At 44.5% G+C, this 15,692-nt stretch overlaps 1 pseudogene; it reads right to left on the bottom strand.

Moving 5' to 3' along the window:
- Positions 1-15,692, bottom strand: part of LOC124035356 — a 37,743-nt pseudogene that overhangs the window by 9,479 nt on the left and 12,572 nt on the right.

Raw genomic sequence — 15,692 nt, 5'->3', positions numbered from 1 at the left:
AACTAATAACCCATTATAAACAAATACCCCATTATAAACTAATAACCCATTATAAACTAATAACCTGTTATAAACTAATAACCCATTATAAACTAATAACCCATTATAAACTAATAACCCATTATAAACTAATAACCCATTATAAACTAATAACCCATTATAAACTAATAACCCATTATAAACTAATAACCCATTATAAACTAATAACCCATTATAAACTAATAACCCATTATAAACTAATAACCCATTATAAACTAATAACCCATTATAAACTAATAACCCATTATAAACTAATAACCCATTATAAACTAATAACCCATTATAAACTAATAACCTGTTATAAACTAATAACCCATTATAAACTAATAACCCATTATAAATTATAAACTAATAACATTATAAACTAACCCATTATAAACTAATAACCCATTATAAACTAATAACCCATTATAAACTAATAACCCATTATAAACTAATAACCCATTATAAACTAATAACCCATTATAAACTAATAACCCATTATAAACTAATAACCCATTATAAACTAATAACCCATTATAAACTAATAACCCATTATTATAAACTAATAACCCATTATACACTAATAACCCATTATAAACTAATAACCCTAATAACCCATTATAAACTAATAACCCATTATAAACTTATTATAAACTAATAACCCATTATAAACTAATAACCCATTATAAACTAATAACCCATTATAAACTAATAACCCATTAAATAATAACCCATTATAAACTAATAACCCATTATAAACTAATAACCCATTATAAACTAATAACCCATTATAAACTAATAACCCATTATAAACTAATAACCCATTATACTAAAACTAATAACCCATTATAAACTAATAACCCATTATAAACGAATAACCCATTATAAACTAATAACCCATTATAAAACTAATAACCCATTATAAACTAATAACCCATTATAAACGAATAACCCATTATAAACGAATAACCCATTATAAACTAATAACCCATTATAAACTAATAACCCATTATACACTAATAACCCATTATAAAACTCTCAACAACACTGTTCAAAGTGATGCAGAACAAATGAATGACAAGTTGAACTGTTATAAAAAGATATAAAGGGCAATCAAACTGACCATTACTGACCAATCAAACTGACCATTACTGACCAATCAAACTGACCATTACTGACCAATCAAACTGACCATTACTGACTAATCAAACTGACGATTACTGACTAATCAAACTGACCATTACTGACCAATCAAACTGACCATTACTGACCAATCAAACTGACCATTACTGACCAATCAAACTGACCATTACTGACTAATCAAACTGACCATTACTGACTAATCAAACTGACCATTACTGACCAATCAAACTGACCATTACTGACCAATCAAACTGACCATTACTGACTAATCAAACTGACGATTACTGACTAATCAAACTGACCATTACTGACCAATCAAACTGACCATTACTGACTAATCAAACTGACCATTACTGACTAATCAAACTGACCATTACTGACCAATCAAACTGACCATTACTGACCAATCAAACTGACCATTACTGACCAATCAAACTGACGATTACTGACTAATCAAACTGACCATTACTGACCAATCAAACTGACCATTACTGACCAATCACCAGACCAGGAGCTCTATAATGCTTTATTTAACCTTCATTTAACTCCTGAGTATAAGAAACTTCAGACCCTCAAATGTAAAATGCATGCAGACCTAATGTCATCCTAAATGAGATGCTCAAATTTACTAGTGCAAAATTGGTACAAAATATATCTCAAAATATATCTCAAAATATATCTCAAAATATATCTCAATTGGTACAAAATATATAGAGTACTGCACACACTACAATTACTTATGTTTAAAACTGGACACTTTAATGAGGCAGTGAATGAACTTCATTTAAAAACTAATTCAAATTTGAACCAATTGCACTTTATGGCAGTGAGGTGTGGGGTCCACTTTATGGCAGTGAGCTGTGGGGTCCACTTTATGGCAGTGAGGTGTGGGGTCCACTTTATGGCAGCGAGGTGTGGGGTCCACTTTATGGCAGTGAGGTGTGGGGTCCACTTTATGGCAGTGAGGTGTGGGGTCCACTTTATGGCAGTGAGGTGTGGGGTCCACTTTATGGCAGTGAGGTGTGGGGTCCACTTTATGGCAGTGAGGTGTGGGGTCCACTTTATGGCAGTGAGGTGTGGGGTCCACTTTATGGCAGTGAGGTGTGGGGTCCACTTTATGGCAGTGAGGTGTGGGGCCCACTTTATGGCAGTGAGGTGTGGGGTCCACTTTATGGCAGTGAGGTGTGGGGTCCACTTTATGGCAGCGAGGTGTGGGGTCCACTTGCAAAACAAGATTTCACCCAATAGGACAAACACCCAATTGAAACCCTGCATGCAGAGTTCTGTAAGATTCTCCCACATGTCCAGAGGAAAACTATAAACAATGCATGGAGGGCAGAATGAGGACAATATCCACTAAGAATAATTTTAAAAAGAGCAGTTAAGATTGGGAAACATCTCAAATACAGTGACCCCCCTCTCATATCATTACCAAGCCCTACAATGCCAAGAGCTGAGCAAAGAAAAGAGTCCCCTCATCCAGCTGGTCCTGGGGCTGAGTTCACTAACATGTTCTACTAACACACTGAAGCCTCAGTCCCCTCATCCAGCTGGTCCTGGGGCTGAGTTCACAAACCTGTTCTACTAACACACTGAAGCCTCAGTCCCCTCATCCAGCTGGTCCTGGGGCTGAGTTCACTAACCTGTTCTACTAACACACTGAAGCCTCAGTCCCCTCATCCAGCTGGTCCTGGGGCTGAGTTCACTAACCTGTTCTACTAACACACTGAAGCCGCTGTCCCCTCATCCAGCTGGTCCTGGGTTCACAAACCTGCTCTACTAACACACTGAAGCCTCAGTCCCCTCATCCAGCTGGTCCTGGGGCTGAGTTCACTAACCTGTTCTACTAACACACTGAAGCCGCTGTCCCCTCATCCAGCTGGTCCTGGGTTCACAAACCTGCTCTACTAACACACTGACGCCTCAGTCCCCTCATCCAGCTGGTCCTGGGGCTGAGTTCACAAACCTATTCTACTAACACACTGACGCCTCAGTCACCTCATCCAGCTGGTCCTGAGTTCACTAACCCGTTCTACTAACACACTGAAGCCTCAGTCCCCTCATCCAGCTGGTCCTGGGGCTGAGTTCACTAACCTGCTCTATCAACACACTGAAGCCTCAGTCCCCTCATCCATCTGGTCCTGGGGCTGAGTTCACAAACCTGTTCTACTAACACACTGACGCCTCAGTCCCCTCATCCAGCTGGTCCTGAGTTCACTAACCCGTTCTACTAACACACTGAAGCCTCAGTCCCCTCATCCAGCTGGTCCTGGGGCTGAGTTCACTAACCTGCTCTATCAACACACTGAAGCCTCAGTCCCCTCATCCAGCTGGTCCTGGGGCTGAGTTCACAAACCTGTTCTACTAACACACTGAAGCCTCAGTCCCCTCATCCAGCTGGTCCTGAGTTCACTAACCGGTTCTACTAACACACTGAAGCCTCAGTCCCCTCATCCAGCTGGTCCTGGGGCTGAGTTCACTAACCTGTTCTACTAACACACTGAAGCCTCAGTCCCCTCATCCAGCTGGTCCTGGGGCTGAGATCACTAACCTGTTCTGCTAACACACTGAAGCCTACAGTAGAGTAATGTTGTGCTGCCAGACTTTACACAGTGGCTCAAGGCTCACAGTAGAGTAATGTCGTGCTGCCAGACTTTACACAGTGGCTCAAGGCTCATAGTAGAGTAATGTTGTGCTGCCAGACTTTACACAGTGGTTCAAGGCTCATAGTAGAGTAATGTTGTGCTGCTAGACTTTACACAGTGGCTCAAGGCTCATAGTAGAGTAATGTTGTGCAGCTAGACTTTACACAGTGGCTCAAGGCTCACAGTAGAGTAATGTTGTGCTGCCAGACTTTACACAGTGGCTCAAGGCTCACAGTAGAGTATGTTGTGCTGCCAGACTTTACACAGTGGCTCAATGCTCACAGTAGAGTAATGTTGTGCTGCCAGACTTTACATAGTGGCTCAAGGCTCATAGTAGAGTATGTTGTGCTGCCAGACTTTACACAGTGGCTCAAGGCTCTTAGTAGAGTAATGTTGTGCTGCCATACTTTACACAGTGGCTCAAGGCTCACAGCAAAGTGGGTGTCATCTCCTCCACTAGGAGGCTCACAGCAAAGTGGGTGTCCTCTCCTCCACTAGGAGGCTCACAGCAAAGTGGCCGTCCTCTCCTCCACTAGGAGGCTCACAGCAAAGTGGGTGTCCTCTCCTCCACTAGGAGGCTCACAGCAAAGTGGCCGTCCTCTCCTCCACTAGGAGGCTCACAGCAAAGTGGGTGTCCTCTCCTCCACTTGGAGGCTCACAGCAAAGTGGGTGTCCTCTCCTCCACTAGGAGGCTCACAGCAAAGTGGCCGTCCTCTCCTCCACTAGGAGGCTCACAGCAAAGTGGGTGTCCTCTCCTCCACTAGGAGGCTCACAGCAAAGTGGCCGTCCTCTCCTCCACTTGGAGGCTCACAGCAAAGTGGGTGTCCTCTCCTCCACTAGGAGGCTCACAGCAAAGTGGCCGTCCTCTCCTCCACTAGGAGGCTGACAGCAAAGTGGGTGTCCTCTCCTCCACTAGGAGGCTCACAGCAAAGTGGGTGTCCTCTCCTCCACTAGGAGGCTCACAGCAAAGTGGGTGTCCTCTCCTCCACTAGGAGGCTCACAGCAAAGTGGGCATCCTCTCCTCCACTAGGAGGCTCACAGCAAAGTGGGTGTCCTCTCCTCCACTAGGAGGCTCACTTTGCCACGTTGTCCTATTGAACTGGTCTTACTGAATTAGGAAAAAGGGAAAGTCCTTATTGAAGATATCCTTCCAAAAAAGACATGTGAATTCCCCACATTCACGGAACTGAATCCAGAGCAACAAAGCAAATCTAGCAATACACAGTGACATAAATCTGGGTTAAAACAACACCTTCTAAATGAAGACAGAGGAATCTATTTGGATGTTACCATAGTAACAACACCTTCTAAATGAAGATAGAGGAATCTATTTGGATAGTAACATAGTAACAACACCTTCTAAATGAAGATAGAGGAATCTATTTGGATATTAACAACACCTTCTAAATGAAGATAGAGGAATCTATTTGGATAGTAACATAGTAACAACACCTTCTAAATGAAGATAGAGGAATCTATTTGGATATTAACATAGTAACAACACCTTCTAAATGAAGATAGAGGAATCTATTTGGATAGTAACATAGTAACAACACCTTCTAAATGAAGATAGAGGAATCTATTTGGATAGTAACATAGTAACAACACCTTCTAAATGAAGATAGAGGAATCTATTTGGATATTAACAACACCTTCTAAATGAAGATAGAGGAATCTATTTGGATAGTAACATAGTAACAACACCTTCTAAATGAAGATAGAGGAATCTATTTGGATGTTACCATAGTAACAACACCTTCTAAATGAAGATAGAGGAATCTATTTGGATATTACCATAGTAACAACACCTTCTAAATGAAGATAGAGGAATCTATTTGGATAGTAACATAGTAACAACACCTTCTAAATGAAGATAGAGGAATCTATTTGGACGTTAACATACTGACAAAATGATTCCTAGATGATGCTGAGTATTATAGAGATTAAAGCCTATGGATTCAGCGATCTCATTTATTACACCATAATATACAGTACATAATAAAACCCCTGTATATTTTATCACCAGCTAGTATTCAGTACTTGGCCGGCCCTCTTAAGGCCATAATACATTGGCAATTTTGAGGGACAATGTTGCCGAACTATCTTACATTGAAAATTAGCAACTTTTTATTATGTGAGTCATTTTGATTGGCAGCGCTAACGAGCGGGTCATTTTTGGAATCCTCCAATCAGAGTGCAGATGTTGTTCTTGATCTGCCTCAGTCTGCCTTTCTAAAACGTTTTGGAAAACATGGTGGCCATTTTGACCTGAAGTGAGAGGAAATCAGTACTAGTGTGTGTCAGGAGACCGTCGTTGCGAGAAGCAGCTACAGTATATGTCTCATGTCTCTCAGGCCCCCACTGTCCTGGGTTTATACTACAGCCCTAATTACAGTTGAGTAAGCAGCTTAGCTTAGACTAGCGGCATGTGTTGCTGTGGTGGGCTGTCAGTGCACCTCACTGTGGATTAGTATCCCTCGAAATGCTACCCCTCTACAAACGGTATGTCCTTGTACCAGGCCTCAGGCATCACAGTTAGCCTTCAACCAGATCACAGCCTAGTCACAGCGGGAGTGGCGGGGGGGGGAGGGGCTGGCTGGGGAGGGCCTGGGGCTGGGACAGGGGCTGGGGGAGGGGCTGGGGCTCTGGGGGAGGGGAGGGGCTGGGGGGGAGGGCTGGGGCGTCTGGGGACTGGGACAGGGGCTGGGGGAGGGCCTGGGGCTGGGGGAGGGGCTGGGGGAGGGGATGGGGGAGGGCCTGGGGCTGGGGGAGGGGCTGGGGCTTGGTCTGGATAACATCATGAATAGATCTGTTCTGGTATCAGGGTCTTGTTAACTCAGTTGAAGGGTCTGGATAACATAATAAATGGATCTGTTCTGGTATCAGTGTCTTGTTAACTCAGTTGGAGGGTCTGGATAACATAATGAATGGATCTGGAGGGTCTTGTTAACTCAGTTGGAGAGTCTGGATAACATAATGAATGGATCTGTTCTGGTATCAGGGTCTTGTTAACTCAGTTGGAGGGTCTGGATAACATAATGAATGGATCTGTTCTGGTATCAGGGTCTTGTTAACTCAGTTGGAGGGTCTGGATAACATAATGAATGGATCTGTTCTGGTATCAGGGTCTTGTTAACTCAGTTGGAGGGTCTGGATAACATAATGAATGGAGGGTCTTGTTTCTGTCTGGATATAATGAATGGATCTGTTCTGGTATCAGGGTCTTGTTAGTTGGACTCATAATGAAGTTGGTATCAGGGTCTTGGTCTGGATAACATAATGAATGGATCTGTTCTGGTATCAGGGTCTTGTTAACTCAGTTGGACATTTTGGGTATACAATGACGGATTTAATCGGGAAAAAGACCGAATTGTGATGTTTATGGGACATCTAGGAGTGCCAAGAAAGAAGCTAGTCAAAGGTAATGAATGTTTTATATTTTATTTCTGCGTTTTGGGTAGCGCCGGCTACCGCAAAATCTGTCATTTTAGATGACGTTCCAGTACTTTGGGGGTACATGCTATCAGATAATAGCTTCTCATGCTTTCGCTGAAAAGCATTTTACAAATCTGACTCGGTGGCTAGATTCACAACGAGTGTAGCTTTAATTCAGTACCTTGTATGTGTGTTTTAATGAAAGTTTCATTTTTATCAAAAACTATACGTGGCGCTCTTGAAATTTCCGCTGATTTGATCCTGACAGCGGAACCAACTCCCTAAAAAGTTAACATCTTGTTAATCTAGCCGCGGTTTCAGATTTCAAAAAGGCTTTACGGCGAAAGCAAACCATGCGATTATCTGAGGACAGCGCCCCTCCATACAATTGCATAACAATCCTTTCCAACCAGGCAGGTGGCGACACAACAGTCAGAAATAACCATATAATAAATGCCTTTGAAGTTCTTCTTCTGTTGGCACTCCAAAAGGTCTGTTACATTACAAATGGTCCTTTTGTTCGATACATTTCTTTTCTATATCCATAAAAACTCGGTTTAGCTGGCGCGCTTCAGTCAATAATCCACCCAGTTTCCCTCCATCAAAATACACACAAAATAAATCCCAAACGTTACCAATAAACTTATCCAAACAAGTCAATCAACGTTTATAATCAAGCCTTAGGTACCCTAATACGCAAATAAACAATACAATTTAAGACGGAGAATCGTTATTGTCTTTATCAGTGTTATGCTAAAAAAAAATTGGTTACCGGAGATAAACAAAAAGAATGCGCTATCTCGGCCATGAACATGGAAACAGTACAGCCAAAATGGGAGCCCTTGGAAAAATGACTTCTTCTCCCTAATTCTTCCAAAAAACAGCCTGAAACTCTTTCTAAAGACTGTTGACATCTAGTGGAAGCCCTAGGAACTGCAATCAGGGAGGATTTTGCCCTATAATAAAAATGCCAGCCATTGAAATCAGTGTTATGCTAAAAAAATTTTGGGGGGTGGTTTGTCCTCGGGGTTTCGCCTGCCATTTCAGTTCTGTTATACTTTTTAGTGTTTTCTATCCAAATCTAACAATTATATATCCTAGCTTCTGGGCCTGAGTAGCAGGAAGTTTACTTTGGGCTTTTCATCCAGATGTCAATGTACCGCCCCCTATCCCAAAGAAGTTTTAAACAGTTTAGAAGAACCATTCTCAGAAGGTGTTCCATAACAACAGGTTTTATTGAGCCGCCCCCAACTTTTAACTGTGACTTACCCAGCATGCCCTTGTTGGCGTTGGATATGCACATGTCCTTCTCGGCGCTAGGCAACACAAAGCCCACCACAAATCCGTCCACGCCATCCGCCATCAGCGCCATGCCCAACACGATAAACAGGGTCCACTGGAAACGACCGTGCCCACAGTCCTCCATGATGTTCTCATACTGTTCTGCCAGGTCCTCCTCATCCGGCATCGCTGCTGCCAGCCTGGCCTTCTTCCTGGCCTCGGCCCTGGCCGCCCGCTGGGCTGCCTTGATCTCGTCAGGGTGGGGGATCCCCTGGTACTCTCCTTCGTACATCGCCTCTGCATCCTCATCGTGTCCTTCCGTGGCATCACTCCTAGCATCCTCGTCCCCCCCACCCTCCTGCTGGGGGAAGTCAGCCTGGTAGGGGTACTCCTGGCCTCCTCCCTCCCCGTAGGTGGGGATCTCAGTGCCCTGCTGGTTCACATTGTTCTGCCAATGGTCGTCCATGGTTACTGCTGGAGAGGGACTACGTTAGCACTTCTAGAGTGGTTGTCTGCTGGAGATAGTGAGGAGGCTATAATGGCATAATTCCTGGCAGGGACTCTGTCTTGCACTCAGTGACTTCTGATCCTTACTCCAGACAACTGAAAGTGTCAGGTTGTTATTAATGGTGGTTCCTCTGCAGAATGGTCCTGATACAGTGTTAGATAAGGCCTCAGTAGCTGTGGTGGAAGGACTCTATCTCTGGTGACAGGGCTCACTCTCCTGGTAAACAGATGTGCAAGGCCTCATGCTGGACCTGGAAGAGAGAAAACATGTTTTTAATTCATGACAAGGCAAACTTCAAATGTCCTCAATTATGCCTCAGCATGACTAGGGAAATGTAGTTGAACACTTTTCATGCAAACAGACCTGTCCAACCTGTAGATCAGACACCAGACAGACCTGTCCAACCTGTAGATCAGACACCAGACAGACCTGTCCAACCTGTAGATCAGACACCAGACAGACCTGTCCAACCTGTAGATCAGACACCAGACAGACCTGTCCAACCTGTACATCAGACAGACCAGTCTAACCTGTAGATCAGACACCAGACAGACCTGTCCAACCTGTACATCAGACAGACCAGTCTAACCTGTAGATCAGACACCAGACAGACCTGTCCAACCTGTAGATCAGACACCAGACAGACCTGTCCAACCTGTAGATCAGACACCAGACAGACCTGTCCAACCTGTAGATCAGACACCAGACAGACCAGTCTAACCTGTAGATCAGACACCAGACAGACCTGTCCAACCTGTAGATCAGACACCAGACAGACCTGTCCAACCTGTAGATCAGACACCAGACAGACCTGTAGATGTAGATCAGACACCAGACAGACCTGTCCAACCTGTAGATCAGACACCAGACAGACCTGTCCAACCTGTAGATCAGACACCAGACAGACCTGTCCAACCTGTACACCAGACAGACCTGTCCAACCTGTACATCAGACACCAGACAGACCTGTCCAAACAGTACACCAGACACCAGACAGACCTGTTTAGAAGGGGAGAGCGGAGTTGGTTGGTATTGCATCAGCACCAGGTGTTGGGTGAAATGGATATTTTCAATCAACAAGAGAAAGCCCAAGGTGTTGGGTTGAAATGGAGACCCTTACTATCCTCATACAAGAGAAAGCCCAAGGTGTTGGGTTGAAATGGAGACCCTTACTATCCTCATACAAGAGAAAGCCCAAGGTGTTGGGTTGAAATGGAGACCCTTACTATCCTCATACAAGAGAAAGCCCAAGGTGTTGGGTTGAAATGGAGACCCTTACTATCCTCATACAAGAGAAAGCCCAAGGTGTTGGGTTGAAATGGAGACCCTTACTATCCTCATACAAGAGAAAGCCCAAGGTGTTGGGTTGAAATGGAGACCCTTACTATCCTCATACAAGAGAAAGCTCAAGGTGTTGGGTTGAAATGGAGACCCTTACTATCCTCATACAAGAGAAGGCCCAAGGTGTTGGGTTGAAATGGAGAACCTTACTATCCTCATACAAGAGAAAGCCCAAGGTGTTGGGTTGAAATGGAGAACCTTACTGTCCTCATACAAGAGAAAGCCCAAGGTGTTGGGTTGAAATGGAGAACCTTACTATCCTCATACAAGAGAAAGCCCAAGGTGTTGGTTTGAAATGGAGACCCTTACTGTCCTCATACAAGAGAAAGCCCAAAGTGTTGGGTTGAAATGGAGACCCTTACCATCCTCATACAAGAGAAAGCCCAAGGTGTTGGGTTGAAATGGAGACCCTTACTATCCTCGTACAAGAGAAAGCCCAAGGTGTTGGTTTGAAATGGAGACCCTTACTGTCCTCGTACAAGAGAAAGCCCAAAGTGTTGGGTTGAAATGGAGACCCTTACCATCCTCATACAAGAGAAAGCCCAAGGTGTTGGTTTGAAATGGAGACCCTTACCATCCTCATACAAGAGAAAGCCCAAGGTGTTGGGTTGAAATGGAGACCCTTACTATCCTCATACAAGAGAAAGCCCAAGGTGTTGGGTTGAAATGGAGACCCTTACTATCCTCATACAAGAGAAAGCCCAAAGTGTTGGGTTGAAATGGAGACCCTTACTATCCTCATACAAGAGAAAGCCCAAAGTGTTGGGTTGAAATGGAGACCCTTACTATCCTCATACAAGAGAAAGCCCAAGGTGTTGGGTTGAAATGGAGACCCTTACTATCCTCATACAAGAGAAAGCCCAAGGTGTTGGGTTGAAATGGAGACCCTTACTATCCTCATACAAGAGAAAGCCCAAGGTGTTGGGTTGAAATGGAGACCCTTACCATCCTCATACAAGAGAAAGCCCAAGGTGTTGGGTTGAAATGGAGACCCTTACTATCCTCATACAAGAGAAAGCCCAAGGTGTTGGGTTGAAATGGAGACCCTTACCATCCTCATACAAGAGAAAGCCCAAGGTGTTGGGTTGAAATGGAGACCCTTACCATCCTCATACAAGAGAAAGCCCAAGGTGTTGGGTTGAAATGGAGACCCTTACTATCCTCATACAAGAGAAAGCCCAAGGTGTTGGTTTGAAATGGAGACCCTTACCATCCTCATACAAGAGAAAGCCCAAGGTGTTGGGTTGAAATGGAGACCCTTACTATCCTCATACTAAAGAGAAAGCCCAAGGTGTTGGGTTGAAATGGAGACCCTTACTATCCTCATACAAGAGAAAGCCCAAGGTGTTGGGTTGAAATGGAGACCCTTACTATCCTCATAACCAATGGGTTGATTAGCCCAAGGTGTTGGGTTGAAATGGAGACCCTTACCATCCTCATACAAGAGAAGGCCCAAAGTGTTGGGTTGAAATGGAGACCCTTACCATCCTCATACAAGAGAAGGCCCAAAGTGTTGGGTTGAAATGGAGACCCTTACTGTCCTCATATCTTAATCTAACATGGAGATATCAACCACCAAACACACTCTGTCCACCTGTGGTAACCAGCTCCATAGTGGGTTGGTTGTACCAGTTTTCCACCATTATGGGTTGGTTAGTACCATTCGTTTTCCTGTGGTAACCAGTATGGGTTGGTTAGTACCATTCGTTTTCCTGTGGTAACCAGTATGGGTTGGTTAGTACCATTAGTTTTCCTGTGGTAACCAGTATGGGTTGGTTAGTACCATTCGTTTTCCTGTGGTAACCAGTATGGGTTGGTTAGTACCATTAGTTTTCCTGTGGTAACCAGTATGGGTTGTTAGTACCATTCGTTTTCCTGTGGTAACCAGTATGGGTTGGTTAGTACCATTAGTTTTCCTGTGGTAACCAGTATGGGTTGGTTAGTACCATTAGTTTTCCTGTGGTAACCAGTATGGGTTGGTTAGTACCATTAGTTTTCCTGTGGTAACCAGTATGGGTTGGTTAGTACCATTAGTTTTCCTGTGGTAACCAGTATGGGTTGGTTAGTACCATTAGTTTTCCTGTGGTAACCAGTATGGGTTGGTTAGTACCATTAGTTTTCCTGTGGTAACCAGTATGAGTTGGTTAGTACCATTAGTTTTCCTGTGGTAACCAGTATGGGTTGGTTAGTACCATTAGTTTTCCTGTGGTAACCAGTATGGGTTGGTTAGTACCATTCGTTTTCCTGTGGTAACCAGTATGGGTTGGTTAGTACCATTCGTTTTCCTGTGGTAACCAGTATGGGTTGGTTAGTACCATTCGTTTTCCTGTGGTAACCAGTATGGGTTGGTTAGTACCATTAGTTTTCCTGTGGTAACCAGTATGGGTTGGTTAGTACCATTCGTTTTCCTGTGGTAACCAGTATGGGTTGGTTAGTACCATTAGTTTTCCTGTGGTAACCAGTATGGGTTGGTTAGTACCATTAGTTTTCCTGTGGTAACCAGTATGAGTTGGTTAGTACCATTAGTTTTCCTGTGGTAACCAGTATGGGTTGGTTAGTACCATTCGTTTTCCTGTGGTAACCAGTATGGGTTGGTTAGTACCATTCGTTTTCCTGTGGTAACCAGTATGGGTTGGTTAGTACCATTAGTTTTCCTGTGGTAACCAGTATGGGTCTCCTGACCCCTCCCGTCTCAGCCTCCAGTATTTATGCTACAGTATTTTTTATTTTATTTTTATTTTACTAGGCAAGTCAGTTAAGAACAAATTCTTATTTTCAATGACAGCCTAGGAACAGTCGGTTAACTGCCTGTTCAGGGGCAGAGCAACAGATTTGTACCTTGTCAACTCAGGGATTCGAACTTGCAACCTTTCGGTTACTAGTCCCAACGCTCTAACCACTAGGCTACCCTGCCGCCCCTTTATGGGGGGCTAGGGTCAGTTTGTTATATCTGGAGTACTTCTCCTGTCCTATTCGGTGTCCTGTGTGAATTTAAGTGTGCTCTCTCTCATTCTCTCTTTCTCTCTTTCTTTCTCTCTATCGGAGGAGCTGAGCCATCGGACCATGCCTCAGGATAACCTGACATGATGACTCCTTGCTGTCCCCAGTCCACCTGGCCGTGCTGCTGCTCCAGTTTCAACTGTTCTGCCTTATTATTATTTGACCATGCTGGTCATTTATGAACATTTGAACATCTTGGCCATGTTCTGTTATAATCTCCACCCGGCACAGCCAGAAGAGGACTGACCACCCCACATAGCCTGGTTCCTCTCTAGGTTTCTTCCTAGGTTTTGGCCTTTAGAGGGAGTTTTTCCTAGCCACCGTGCTTCTACACCTGAATTGCTTGCTGTTTGGGGTTTTAGGCTGGGTTTCGATACAGCACTTTGAGATATCAACTGATTTACGAAGGGCTATATAAATAAATTTGATTTGATTTGATTTAATGCAAAGACTGAGATACAGTAGAATAGAGTATATACACATGATATGAGTAATACATAGACTGAGATACAGTAGAATACAGTATATACACATGAGATGAGTAATGCATGGACTGAGATACAGTAGAATACGGTATATACACATGAGATGAGTAATGCATGGACTGAGATACAGTAGAATACAGTATATACACATGAGATGAGGAATGCATGGACTGTGCTGAGCCCCATGTCTCATCTGTGAAGCCATTTTGATGTCATGTGAAGCAATGACGCAGAGATAATGTGTGGTCACTGGATAACTGACATGTGTTCTCTGATTGAACCAGGAGTCTTCCTGTTCTGTAACACTGACAGAGATTACAGGAGTCTGGCCTTTTCCTCCAAGGTGTCCATTACTCTGTGTCTAGCCAGTGTCTGTCTGTCTGTCTGTCTGTCTGTCTGTCTGTCTGTCTGTCTGTCTGTCTGTCTGTCTGTCTGTCTGTCTGTCTGTCTGTCTGTCTGTCTGTCTGTCTGTCTGTCTGTCTGTCTGTCTGTCTGTCTGTCTGTCTGTCTGTCTGTCTGTCTGTCTGTCTGTCTGTCTGTCTGTCTGTCTGTCTGTCTGTCTGTCTGTCTGTCTGTCTGTCTGTCAGTCAGACCCAGCATGTTTCTTTATGGCTCACAGGATGACTGTCACTCCCCAGTCTCTCACGAAGACAGACAGAGAGTACGGAGAGAGAGTGGGCGTACAGCCAGAGTAGTTCCTGTGTGTACTAGTTGACACCGGTAGCAATCCTCTCTGTGTGTGTATGTCCTCATGACGGATTAATCCAGATTAAGACTGCATAAACGTAATTCTGCCTTCACTGTCCTGTATCTTCCTATAGACCCTCCCTGTATCCACCAATATACTTCCCCTTTCCCCTGTTTCCACCTCTAGACTTCCCCTGTGTCCACCTCTAGACATCCCCTGTTTCCACCTCTAGACTTCCCCTGTGTCCACCTCTAGACTTCCCCTGTATCCTGTATCCACCTCTAGACTTCCCCTGTATCCTGTATCCACCTCTAGACTTCCCCTGTGTCCACCTCTAGACTTCCCCTGTATCCTGTATCCACCTCTAGACTTCCCCTGTATCCTGTATCCACCTCAAGCCTTCCCCTGTATCCTGTGTCCACCCTAGACTTCCCCTGTGTCCACCTCTAGACTTCCCCTGTGTCCTGTTTCCCACCTAGACTCTAGACTTCCCCTGTGTCCTGTTTCCACACCTCTAGACTTCCCCTGTTCCCTGTGTCCACCTCTAGACTTCTGTTCCCTGTAGATCCTGTATCCTGTTTCCTACCTAGACTTCCCCTGTTTCCTATATCCACGTCTAGACTTCCCCTGTTCCTGTTTCCAACTCTAGACTTCCCATGTGTCCTGTTTCCACACCTAGACTTCCCCTGTTCCTGTTTCCACCTCTAGACTTCCCCTGACACCCCTGTTTCCACCTCTAGACTTCCCCTGTGTCCTGTTTCCACCTCTAGACTTCCCCTGTGTTTCCACCTCTAGACTTCCCTGTTCCCTGTTTCCACCTCTAGACTTCCCCTGTAGACTTCCTGTTTCCACCTCTAGACTTCCCGTGTCTTGTTTCCTGTTTCCACCCTAGACTTCTAGCTTCCTCTGTGTCCCCTTTCCTGTAGAATCCACTCTAGACTTCCCCTGTGTCCCACCCTAGTTTCCTGTATCCACCTCTAGACTTCCCCTGTTTCCTGTATCCACCTCTAGACTTCCCCTGTGTCCTGTTTCCAACTCTAGACTTCCCCTGTGTCCTGTTTCCACACCTAGACTTCCCCTTCCCCTGTGACTTTCCCTGTTTCCACCTCTAGAGACTTCCCCCCTGTTTCCACCTCTAGACTTCC

The sequence above is a fragment of the Oncorhynchus gorbuscha genome, linkage group LG05 (genome assembly GCF_021184085.1).
Source record: "Oncorhynchus gorbuscha isolate QuinsamMale2020 ecotype Even-year linkage group LG05, OgorEven_v1.0, whole genome shotgun sequence".
NCBI lineage: Eukaryota > Metazoa > Chordata > Actinopteri > Salmoniformes > Salmonidae > Oncorhynchus > Oncorhynchus gorbuscha.
This window is presented reverse-complemented; position numbering and strand designations above follow the sequence as displayed.